Source organism: Natator depressus, chromosome 3 (genome assembly GCF_965152275.1).
Source record: "Natator depressus isolate rNatDep1 chromosome 3, rNatDep2.hap1, whole genome shotgun sequence".
Lineage (NCBI taxonomy): Eukaryota > Metazoa > Chordata > Testudines > Cheloniidae > Natator > Natator depressus.
In genome coordinates, this window is record NC_134236.1 from 99,009,753 (window position 1) to 99,021,787 (window position 12,035).

A 12,035-nucleotide genomic window follows, 5' to 3' on the forward strand; every position below is an offset into this window, starting at 1 on the left:
CTGTGACTAAAACTTGGGTGGGGCCACCGCAAGTGCTGAGGGAGGTGGCCCGGGACCACCGCTAGTGTGGGGGAAGGGGGGTTGGCGGGGATGGCAGAGCTTCCTACCCGGCTCCACATCCCTGCAGCTCCTAGGTGGCAGAGGGGTCTGCTATGCCTGCCACAAGCGCTGGCTGCCGCAGCTCCCATTGGCTGGGAACCACAGCCAATGGGAGCTGCGGGGGTGGGCCCTGCGGCATCGGCAGTGCACAGCGCAGAGATCCCGCCCCCAACCCCTCCACTGCCTAGGAGCTGCAGGGCCATGCCAGTGAGAGCCGGGGTCCCCCCCACCTGAGGTAAGCACCCCCCTGCACTCCTCAACCCCCTGCCCCTAGCACTGAGGCCCCTCCCAGACACCCAAACAGCTGCTGCTGGCCCAGGGGCTGCCCAGCTCGGACAGCCCCTGAGCCAGCACCAGCTGCTGAAGAAGTCATGGAGGTCATGAAAAGTCATGGAATCCATGACTTCCATGACCTCTGTGACAGACTCGCAGCCTTATTTGTGGTTTGTTACAATAATCTGTAACCCACTAACAACTCCCCCCCAACTGATTCTCCCCCCTTCTTTCCTATGACTGGAGAGGTGTTAATGGGCTGCTTAACCTTGAATGGTCCCTTGAAATATATGTTCACTACTTGTGCTAAACAATCTGTTCCACCTTGTATTTAGTTGTGACACTCTTGAGTATTTTTCCCAGACCTGAAGAAGAACTCTGGAAACTCGAAAGCTTGTCTCTCTCACCAACAGAAGTTTGTTCTATAAAAAAGATGTTACCTAACCCACCTTGTCTCTCTAAATCTTAGTTAACACATTTGTCTCGATCTCCCATCAAGTCTTGTCTATCTCAACTGTGCCTGTCTTTTAAACTATAAATTCCTTGGATTAGTGTCTGTCATTAATTTTTGTCTTGATCAGCATGAAGCATATCATTGATACTTTACAAATAATAAATAACCCTCACCCTAAATTTGAACCAAACATTTTTTGAGGTTTAGAAAAAGTTTTGTGTTTCATTCTGACCCACAATTTAATATTTATCTATTTCTGTACTTTCTGGTTCTGGCTGGATTTGGAAGTGCAGATGCCATAAGGAAGTAGTAGAAATCTCCTTAGAAAATTCGTAGCTGTTTTATTTAAGATGAATTTTCCTTGCCCTATTATTTTGAAAAAACAAAATACATTTACCAAATTGTCTCTGGCTGACTGTTGTGGTGTTATGCCACTCCTCCAGTGTTTACTGTGTAATTTTGTCTTTTTTGCTTCAGTGGGAATATTTTGTGTGCATGAAACCTTATGGTTACCGGGCAGTCTGTTTTTTGGAGTTCATGTCTTCCTGACCATTGGAATTATATTTTCTAATTTAGTCAAAAAAACAGACTTTGTGTTAAAGCTAAAACACTTTTGAAGTGCTAGGATATTGGCAATAACAAGCACAGAAGACATCAAAGGCTTATTTTGGAAACAAAATCTGTAGTTCAGAATGACGCTTTATATCATTGTCACTGCTGAGGATGGCTATCATTTTAGCTGCTATAAAACAGACAAAGACATCAATAAGCATTAAAATATAATGCTTGCATTCACCATAACATAAAATTAAATAAGGTGAATACATGAGCATTAGTTTTTGATCTGAGACATTTAAATAAGATTTATTTATTTTTGATTTTTTTGTGGTATATCATTATCTCTGTGAGAAACTGTAAACTGTGTGGCAGTCCTTTGTGTCTCAGATATAAAGAAGCTTTTGGTTTTTATGGAATCTTTAAAGGAACATAATGTACCAGTGTAAGTCAGTGAAGAGTCATCAAAGTTGATTTTGTTTTGAATATGTTCAGTTCACACCAGTGGTTTTAATTCTTTTTTGGTTGGCTCTTTTATGTTGCTGATGACTCATTTTGATTTTTGCTTTAGCTCTTGACATGTCACATGGTGTAAATCAATGTAGTAAAGCCCTGGTAGTCAGGTAAATGGTAGAAGATAAATTTCCATGAACAATCCTACAAAGCACGGAATAAGGAGAGGATCTGAGTAATTCTTGTAAAACACTTAAGGTTAGGATCAGTGGGATTTTTTTTCTTAGTAATCACTGAGGACCAATGTGTTGTCTTGAAGCCATGGGCTTCTGTAAGGGGCTGTGTGGGGAGACACTGCCTCAGGTAGGCACAATGTCTCTTGGTTGTGCTCTCTGGCATTCCCGGAATTACAGAGTTTGGAAGGGTGCAACATGTGCTCTGTGATTACAAATCTGTGATTGCACCCCAAATGTCAGAGGTCTGCTTCCAATACACAAGGCAATCAAGTGAGACTTGCATAGATTGTACACAGGATTGTTTAGACTAAATCTAGCTAAACACCTTTAAATAAACTCAGGCTTTGTCATGAAGTCCATGTAGCCAGTTAGAAGAATCCAGCTCTTGAGCTCATATGTCACATCCTGAGAGAATTTTCTGGAGAAAAAGTATTGTTCTTTCTGAGCTATGAAGAACAACTACATTTTACTTTAAAGGGCTGCTAACATGATTGGCAGGCCTTGTGTTTTACAAAGCTTTCAGTTTTTATATCTGTTTGCAAAGTCCATTGCTACGTTTCCTTCAAAAGCAAATGCTTTCTATGTTTTTAAAAGGAAGCCATTGCTAGCTTTTGAGTACTCATGAGCAACCCTATAATAATAAACTAATTTGCATGTGTCAGGGAGGAAAACTCTTCAGGGCTATATTTTGCAACTCTTACTCATGCTGATGAGCATTTACTGGTATAGTGAAAAATACATTCATAAAATCTTTTGAAATGGATGTGAAATTTAAAAGAAGTAACAATGCTTATGCAAATTCTATTAAGCAAACATCTCTCCTTTTTGGGGGGAATCCTATGATGCATGCAACTATCTTCCATTTGTTCAAAGAAGGATTAAAATAGCCATTGTTTTAGAGCTACCCTGTGTATTTGGAGAATCTCTCCATTCTTTGCCTACAGGATAGTCTAGGGTAGTCCTGCTTCATCTGCATCTAACCATTTCACATGCAATGTCCTAATTGGTCAATGAGACAAATGTCAAATAGAGAGTGATGATTAGGCAGTATAGAAGGCATGAGTGTTTGCTGCCCTTTATGTTGCTGTAGTTTGGGGATGTGAATCTACTCATCATTTTCAAGTGTAATCCAAATATGGTTACAATTTTCTTTTACCCATTAATATTCAGGTACTGCAATTTGGTCATGGTGCAATAGCCTTGTAAATGATTGTGTAGGCCAGCCACCACAAAATGGCAATGGTTCCTTCTGATAGCTGGATGAGATCAGTTGTGAGCCCTATTCAACAGAATATATGTTCTATGCAATTTTATTGTAAATCATACAAATTGTGCCCCAGAACTACTTTATAGAGTTGAAAAATAATAGCACAGGAAGAAAGAAGCTTTGGCAGAAGGGACAGCGGCAAAGCCATGGCCTGTGTTAAATGAGCGGAGACTTCAGAGTCAGGACCGAGAGAAGATGAGTTGCTTATTAAAGCCTCCCTGATTGTCCTCATGATTAGTCATGTCAATGCTGTTAAGCCATATTCTTAGCTCCTGAACAGAACAGAGTTAGGATTTTACTCTATTTTTCCTTACATTTTAATTTTTGTTAATATCTACTATTGCCTGTATCAACATTTATGCACATAATCAATATGTCTGAGAAATAAAACTGTTTTTAGAAACTCACCTTTCACAGCTCTGATGTCACAGCTGTGAAATAGGGCCTTCTGATACTTTCATACCTTTGAAATTAAATGGGAGGAAAAAATCAAACGATGTGAATGATAATTGGGACTTGTTTAAGATAACTTTACAAGATGCCTCCCAAAAAAACACAGTTCCACAATCACAAAAGACTACTTTGTTGGTTAAAAACTATCCAAAGTGAAGGAAGTGACAGGAGAAATAAAAATAAAACAGCAATATTTAACAAATGGAAAAGGGGAAATTTGACAGCAATGACTATAAACTAGCAATCCTGAAATGCAGACAATTAATGAGGAAAGCTACAAGTATCAATAAAAAAAAATCAGGCCACTTAAGGCTAAGGACAATAAGAAGGAATTTTAAAAATATATCAGGTTTAAAAAGAAATCCCAGGAATTATATAGATTTATTACTACTTAGGGATTGGGAATGGTAAAACGGCATTCTGAGCCACTGATATTGATATTTAGCAAATCTTACAATACTGGAGAAATTTCAGAGGACTGGAGAAAAGCTATTCTTGTGCCAACATTTAAAAAGAGTAAATGGGATGACCCATGTCACTATAGTCCGGTGTGCTTGACATTGATACCAGTAAAAATCGTGGGAAGGCTGATATTGGAGGCAATCAGTAAGGAAGAGAGCATAATTATTACTAGCTAACATGTTTCTCTGAAAAAAAGCCCTTGTTGAATGAAACTCAACATTGTTTTTTTGATAAAATTAAGTTTGGGGGACAAAGATTGACATAATATAATTAGATTTTTATAAGAAGGGATTTGAATTAGTCCTGTATGACATTCTGATTAAAGAATTAGAACTCTACCAAATCAGCACAGCACATATAAAATGGATTTTAAAAGTGGCTAGGTGATAGATCTCAAAAAGGAATTGTAAATGGGGAGTGCACATCCAATAGAGGTGTTTCTAGTGATGTCCCATGGAAATCTGTTCTTGGCCCAGTATTGTTCAATATCTTTACCAGTGATCTGGAAGAAAACAAAAAATCTTTGCAGGTAGAGTTCATAGATGTCACAAATTGTTGAACTGGGTAAAAATGATAAGAACAGTTTTATAGCACTTAGATTGCATAGTAATCTAAGATCATTTGAACAACATGGGTTTTTAAACAGCTAAATCCAAGATGATACATTTCGGAATCAAGAATATAGGTCACGTTTATAGGATGGGAACTGCATTTTGGAAAGTAGTGATTCAACAAAGGATTTAAGGGTCATGGTGGGTAACCAATTGAACATGGACAGACAGTGCAAAGTGGCGGCTAAGAGAGCATATGTGATTCTTGCATGTATGTGTCAGGGAATATTGAGTAGAAGTAGGGAGGTTTGTTATTACCACTGTGTATGGCCTTAGATCATTACTGGAATACCGTGTCCTTTTCTGGTGTCTTCACTTTTAAAATGGTGTAGACAAATAGGAAAGAGTTCAGGAAAGAGCTATGAGAATGATTCGAGGCCTAGAAAACAGCCTTACAGAAGCCAGTAAAGAAGCTCAATTGATTTATTTTATTGAAGAAAAGAGTAAGCGGTAACGCGATCATGGTCTACAGGTACCTATATGGGGAAAAAGACATGTGATAATAGATTGCTCTTTAATCTAGCAGAGAAAAGCATAACAGGAACATATGAATGGAAGCTAAAGTTAGACTAATTCAAATGTAATAGTTAGGGCAATTAACATTGGACCATCTTACCTAAGGATGTGGTGGATTCATCAAGACCATATATCGGTCTAAAATAGATTCTCTAGCTCAATGCAGAAATCATTTGGTGAAATTCTATGGCCTGTGTTGTGCAGTTGGTCTGACTAGAACAGTGGTGGGCAACCTGCGGCCCATCAGCGTAATCCGCTGGCGGGCCGTGAGAGTTTGTTTACATTTGCATGGCCGCCCACAGCTCCTAGTGGCTGCGCTTCACCATTCCCGGCCAATGGGAGCTGCAGGAAGTGGTGTCCAGCATGTCCCTATGGCCCGTGCTGCTTCCCGCAGCTCCCATTGGCTGGGAACGGCATATCACAGCCACTGAGAGCTGCGGGCGGCCGTGAAATGTAAACAAACTGTTGCACGGCCTGCCAGTGGATTACCCTGACGGGGTCCATATGGCCTGTGAGCCGCAGGTTGCCCACCACTGGACTAGAACATGATGGCCTTAAAAACTATGAATCTGTGAGCAAGACTTGTACACATGCACACAAAATTCAGTCATCTTACAGTTGAATTATTTCTAAATTTATTTTATGCATTCATATTAAATATATCTGATATGCCTTAATCCTAAAATACTCCTCCATTTATGCTGTTTTGTTGTTTCTTTTTTGATCATTCTTGTTTCTCTGGTGACTGTAGTACAGGCTCAGAGTGGGAGTTGTATGGCATCACTTAGTGAGTGAAAGCATACACAGCATTGATGAAACAGACATATTTCTTTGTTTCTTTGGACAATTTATTTAAGGAATTTAGCACTTTTTTGCTCACATTTTGTCCACGCACAAATCACAATTTGTACAGATTTGCTGATTATTTGAAATTGCTTGCTGAATGATAGTTGGATTATTGATACTACCATTGTATGAGCCACTCTACAAATACAAAGTCACATCCCAAAGAATTTACAGACTCACACACCAGATTGTTCTTTTACTGTTTTTGGTGAGTATTCATTTGGTTGTGGAATATCCCGAATTTGCATTCAAGCTTTGTGACTGGGCACCTGCCATAAGTCATAGCATCATACAGTGTAGGGCTGGAAGGGATCTCAAAAGATCATCTAATCCAGGACTCAGTGGTGAGGCAGAACCAAGTCAACCTTGGCCCTCCCTGACAGGTGTTTGTCCAACCTGTTCTCTAAAACCCCCAGTGGTTGGGAATCCACAACCTCCCTTGGAAGCCTATTCCAGAGTTAACTATCCTTATAGTTAGAAAGCTTTTCCTAATATCTAACCTAAATCTCCCTTGTTGTAGATTAAGCCCATTCCTTCTTGTCCTACCTCCAGTGGGCAGGGAGACCAATTGATACTTGTCCTCTTTAAAACAATTCTTAACACATTTCAAGATTGTTATCAGGTCCCCCTCAATCTTCTTTTCTCAAGACTAAGTATGCCCAGTACTTTTAACATTTCCTCATAGATTGTATTCTTAACCTTTTCTCATTTCTGTTGTTCTCCTCTGGATTCTCTCCAATTTGTCCAAATCTTTCTCGAAGTGTGCTGCCCAGAATTGGACCCGGTACTCCAGCTGAGCCTCACCGGTGTTGAATGGAGCAGAACAATTACCTCCCTTGTTACTTGGTATTGTTTGTATTTCCTGACTGGATGCCCTAACCATAACAAACTTGCACTTTTGTCAGGTATTAATTTTGTTTGTTTGTTAAATTAATCTTGGTTACAATTAGAACGTGACAAAATGTTTCATTAAAAACAATTTCAGCAAAAAATACCTGTGAAACGATGACATTTTTCAGGGAATTTTTGAATCCCACTACAGAAAAATTTCACCCAAAACTTAAAAAAAAAAAAGGGTTGTGGCTAAAATCTGATATTTTTCTGATTTTGACTAAAATGTTCTTTTTTGATACTTGAAAACAGAAAAGTTTGTATTCTGAGGTTTTTGACAAAAACTTTTGCAGAACAATTTCAACGATTTCTTTTTGTTTCATTGACATATTCATGGAAACATAACACATTTCCCCACCAGCTCTGTGCTAGAGTCCTGAAGTTTGCTTTCAGTGAACATCTGTATAAACAAAACTGTGGTCATACAGATGTTCACAAGTAGTGCAGAGTGGAGAAAAAACTAGGATGAATCAAAAAACTATCTTGGAATTTTTTGTTTTTATACTATTTGACCAGCTGTTTTCTGCTCCATACTGGGCCTGCCCCAGTTGTGTCCTATAGGTTTAAGACAAGTTTGACTAATTGGAAGTCTAAGCTACATTGGTTCATAGGCTTGGAGCTTTTTACAAAGTATTTTTATGACAGGTTCACTGTCTTTTAGCTGTTTAGTGATTTACTATGAATTATTTATTATAACATCCTCTCAGTTCACTTTTTCATATACAATAAAATTGCTGGCGAAGTTCATGTGTATTTATGCAAATAAAAACTTGATACAGCTTAGCTCAGTGGGATAAATATTCTTTGGTAATAGCAGGAGTTTTTTTTTCCCTCATAAAGATAATGTAATACACTATTTCATAAGTTCCCTAATTTCTGCTCAGTAATCAGGAAAGAAATACAAGATAGAAATCCATTGTCTCCTGTGAGATGTAATAACTTATGTAGTATGGTCATCATACAGAGATTTCCCCGGGCTTCACATGGTCTCCTTGAGTTTTTATTATAACTATAAAGAAACTGTTGTCTGTTCCAATCTGGTTCATTTGCTTACTTCATTTTATTTTTTGGACAGGTTATACTAAAGCATTCCTCTAATTCCTCACTGCTTCAAGAAGCCATAGTAGCAGAAAATAAAACTATAGAAGTTGAACTTATTTATTTTGTGCAATCATAAAATCCATTTAATCTTTTTTTGGAGAGGGTGGGATGCAGGGGGAGGATGAACAAAGTGAATATTTCCCCACTGCTAGAGGACTCCAGGGAAGGAAAGCAACTCTTCACAATGGCAGAGTGGAATCCCTCCCTCTCCATTTTTATAATATGTCATCTGTGATTTGGAAGACCACAGGAAATTCCAGGTGCCAATAGAGTGACCAGCCATCCCAAATTGGGTGGGAGAGTCCTGAAATGCAGAGTTCAAGACCTGGTCCCTGACTGAATGACTCTGGGACAGCATTTGTCCTGAATTTCCTGCGGCACTGCTATGCACCTACCCAAAGCTAAGGTGCAGCACCAACCTCTTCCTGGTGGGAGTGGGGACTCAGGTGGGCCTTAGGCTTGCCTTGTCATGAGGCCCTGCCCCCTGCTCCCAAAGCCCCACCCTGGCCAGCCTGGAACCTGGAGCTGGGTTGTGATAAGAGCCACCCAGGCCTCTCTGGGGAGAGGTAGACCTTCCACCTGCCCTGGGTGGTGTGCTCTGGATGGTCACTCTACATCCGATGAATGAGTGATCCGATGAAGTGAGCTGTAGCTCACGATAGCTTATGCTCAAATAAATTTGTTAGTCTCTAAGGTGCCACAAGTACTCCTGTTCTTTTTGCGAATACAGACTAACACGGCTGCTACTCTGAAACCATTCATTGAAATGTTATCTCTGTAAGTAACTGGGAAACTCATAATTAGAAAGTTAAATAGGCTGAGTTATAGTAGAGGAAGAACATAATCTACCAGGGGAATTTAACTTCAGCATCCAATTGGCCTAAATTAAGTGAAAGTACAGATGTTTATAATCTTCATATGTGGTATCCCAGATAAAGGAACATCTTCAGTTTAGCTATTCTGTTTATTTTCTGAACATTTTCACACAAAGACTTCAATTAAGAGCAGATTAGTTCACAACTACTGTTTACAGTTTTTCCTTAGTGCAGAATTACTAGATAATTGAATGGATGGGAAATGAGATGAGTTCTCTTTACTGCATTAACTATGTATGGATGGATGCCTTTAAAAAAATAAACAACTGTAGCAGCTTTTATTTCTGAAGAAAAAAAATCCTGCTTTTAAACTGGGATATACCAAATTCAAGATTTTACTGAAGTAGCTTAAATTGTATATGAGGCCTGCCACAGTAAATAAGAGGAAATAAGCAGAGATGTAAATCTTCAGAACAGCTGCATTAGCCTGTATTGGTAAAGACTAGCTGTATTTTTAGTTAAGTGTTGTAGATGTGTAAAAGTTGAGTTTTCATGCACAAAATGATACTTGACAATTTTGTAATCTATTCCATCTTTATTTCAGTCTTTTAAAAAAACACTTCTTAAACCTGCAAAGTGAAGCACTCAAAAGTTAGGAAATGCCATAATGAAGGTTGTCTGTGCAACCTTGATTTTCCCCCCTTGTGTGTATACATTATGATACAGTCTTTGGGTATGTTTAACATGTTACTGTGGTTCCAAAAACCCAAAGCTCTTGGTAGCGATTACTCTTGGCGAGGCGTTAGCAGGAAATAAATTAGTGGAGACACGTCTGTCCGACCGATAGATGGCTGGCACAAACAGTATACCACAAGAGTGCTTTCACTTAAAGCTGTACTTTTAGTCTCAGGCACTTACACATGTCTGCAACAGGTTCGTAAAACACCCCCAAAATCAATAATTACCAAAGTCTGGAGCAGTCTTCGAGTGGTACAATGACAGCTGTCCGATTGGCCAGTCTTTCAGCCGCTGTTGGAGACCCTATGATGTGTCCACAAAGTGTTCCTGAAGAGTCCAACTACCCCATGCTTTTTCTCCTTATTTATTTGGGTTAGTGTGATAATAACATGTCAATCAAAAAAATTTGTAAAGCAGACAATTTCAAAGTCTAAGCAAGAGATTTCCCCAAACCATTAATTAGACAGATGTATTTTTGCAGAGTCTGCGTGTCTTGGGGGCCCTGACAAACACGTCCCAAAGGGCAGATATGGATAAGCTTCCTGTTTTTCTAAAACACATACCGCAGCAATTTCAACAGAGATCTTATCAGGAAGGACAGAGGGTCAGTCTCCCCCGCAGCCCGCCTGGCTGCTTGCTTAGTTATGCTAAGGCCATTGCAGAGGCCTGCTAAGACCTACTGATTTAGCTGCTTTTGGCAATAAGCATGATAATCAATATTACAGTTATCGGTAGTGGTCCAGGCATTTTGCTAGTCTGCCAAGATCTCCCTGTACAAACACTGCATGCTTCTTTCAGCAGCATGTAGAGTACATTCCCACATAGCCCACCATAGGTGCTGACTCTGTGGGTGCTCCGTGGCTGGAGCACCCCCGGGGAAGCCCCCCTACCTGCTCCCCACACCCCCCAGCGCCTCCCGCACACTGGTGGGCTCCACGGATCAACACCTCCCCCTCCCTCCCAGTGTCTCCCACCCACCACAAACACGTTTCACGGTGTGCAGGAGGCTTGGGGGGAGGGAGGAGGAGCAAGGACGCAGCACGCTCAGGGGAGGGGGTGGAATTGAGTGGGAAGAGGTGGGGTGCGGGTGGGGCCTTGGGGGAAGGGGTGGAATGGGAGTGGCACTGGGGTGGAGTCAGGGGTCGAGCACCCCCCAGCTCTTTGACAAGTCGGCACCTGTGTAGCCCACCCGGCATAGGTGTAAATAGTAGTGTAGCCGGTGAGGCATGGCTTAGCCAAGTAAAGACATGCCTGAAAGGTGTGGGTATGTTTGCAAGTACAAAGCCTACACGCTCTCTCCACCACAAGCTGTGCCTCTCCATCGGCACTGCTATTTTCAGCATCATAGTATCTTGCTGCCTCCCTGATGCTGGAGCTCTTCCCCTCCACAGGAAAAGACTCCCCACAGTGGGGAAAGGCTCAGCCTTCCCCCCTCCCACCTGCATTTCCATTGATGAAAGGCTCTGGCGGAGGGAAGTACTCAGCTAGCAGTAGACTGGATTCACATTTTATGCCTTACAGGACTGGAAAATGTACAATCTCAGGTTCAGTCCTGTCTTTCCTAGCAAAAAAGAAATGTACAATACTCTAATGTTCCCTTCCAAAGTAAATATTAATACACCCAAAAAGACGGCAGAGTATGAATCTGATTCAGAGTAAATTAATTAAAGCGTCTGTGAATTTTTGGAGGCCTGGCCTCTTATCCTACTTACAATGTATTTTTAGGGTGCCTAACATAATCAGGGGCCTTGCTCCTGATTGGGGCATTTGGGCTGTACCAAATCATAGATGATGGTGCTAAATCTGTGTGATCCCTTCATTCTGAGATGATGTTTCTGTGTAAATCTTTCTGAAAATGGCACTCTCCTCAGGAATCAGTAAAGCAGAGTGTCCTTTTGCAAGTCACTTCTTTTGTTCTCTGGGAAAACAGAGAACACTAAAAGATGCAGTCTTTTAATTTTTGTGCATCCTCCTGTACAGGACAATATTTCTGACTTTTCAAATAAATGCTCTCAGGAGTAGTTGTGGCTTGCTCATTAAGACCTCAGTCCCGCAATCAGTTGTGCACGTAGTTAACTTTAAGTAGACCCATTGGGACTACTCATGTGTAAAGTAAGCACTGGGGGCGGGGGAGAAAACCTGGATTTGTGCTGGAAATGGCCCAACTTGATTATCATACACATTGTAAGGAGAGTGATCACTTTAGATAAGCTATTACCAGCAGGAGAGTGGGGTGGGGGGAGGTATTTTTTCATGCTTTGTCTG

General features: G+C 40.7%; 1 protein-coding gene and 1 long non-coding RNA gene across 3 annotated transcripts in view; one reads left to right on the forward strand and one right to left on the reverse strand.

Moving 5' to 3' along the window:
• Positions 1-10,108, reverse strand: part of LOC141983990 (uncharacterized) — a 30,645-nt gene extending 20,537 nt beyond the window's left edge. The window contains exons 1-2 of one of the 2 annotated variants that reach the window (XR_012638606.1): positions 9,998-10,076; positions 3,746-3,800 (exon numbers count right to left, since the gene is read on the reverse strand). This is a non-coding gene — a long non-coding RNA (uncharacterized LOC141983990). Of the gene's footprint in view, positions 1-3,745; positions 3,801-9,997 lie in introns of both variants that reach the window. The other variant, XR_012638607.1, reaches the window with a different exon arrangement.
• Positions 1-12,035, forward strand: part of LAMA2 (laminin subunit alpha 2) — a 472,624-nt gene that overhangs the window by 52,198 nt on the left and 408,391 nt on the right. The gene's annotated exons all lie outside the window — the stretch shown is intronic.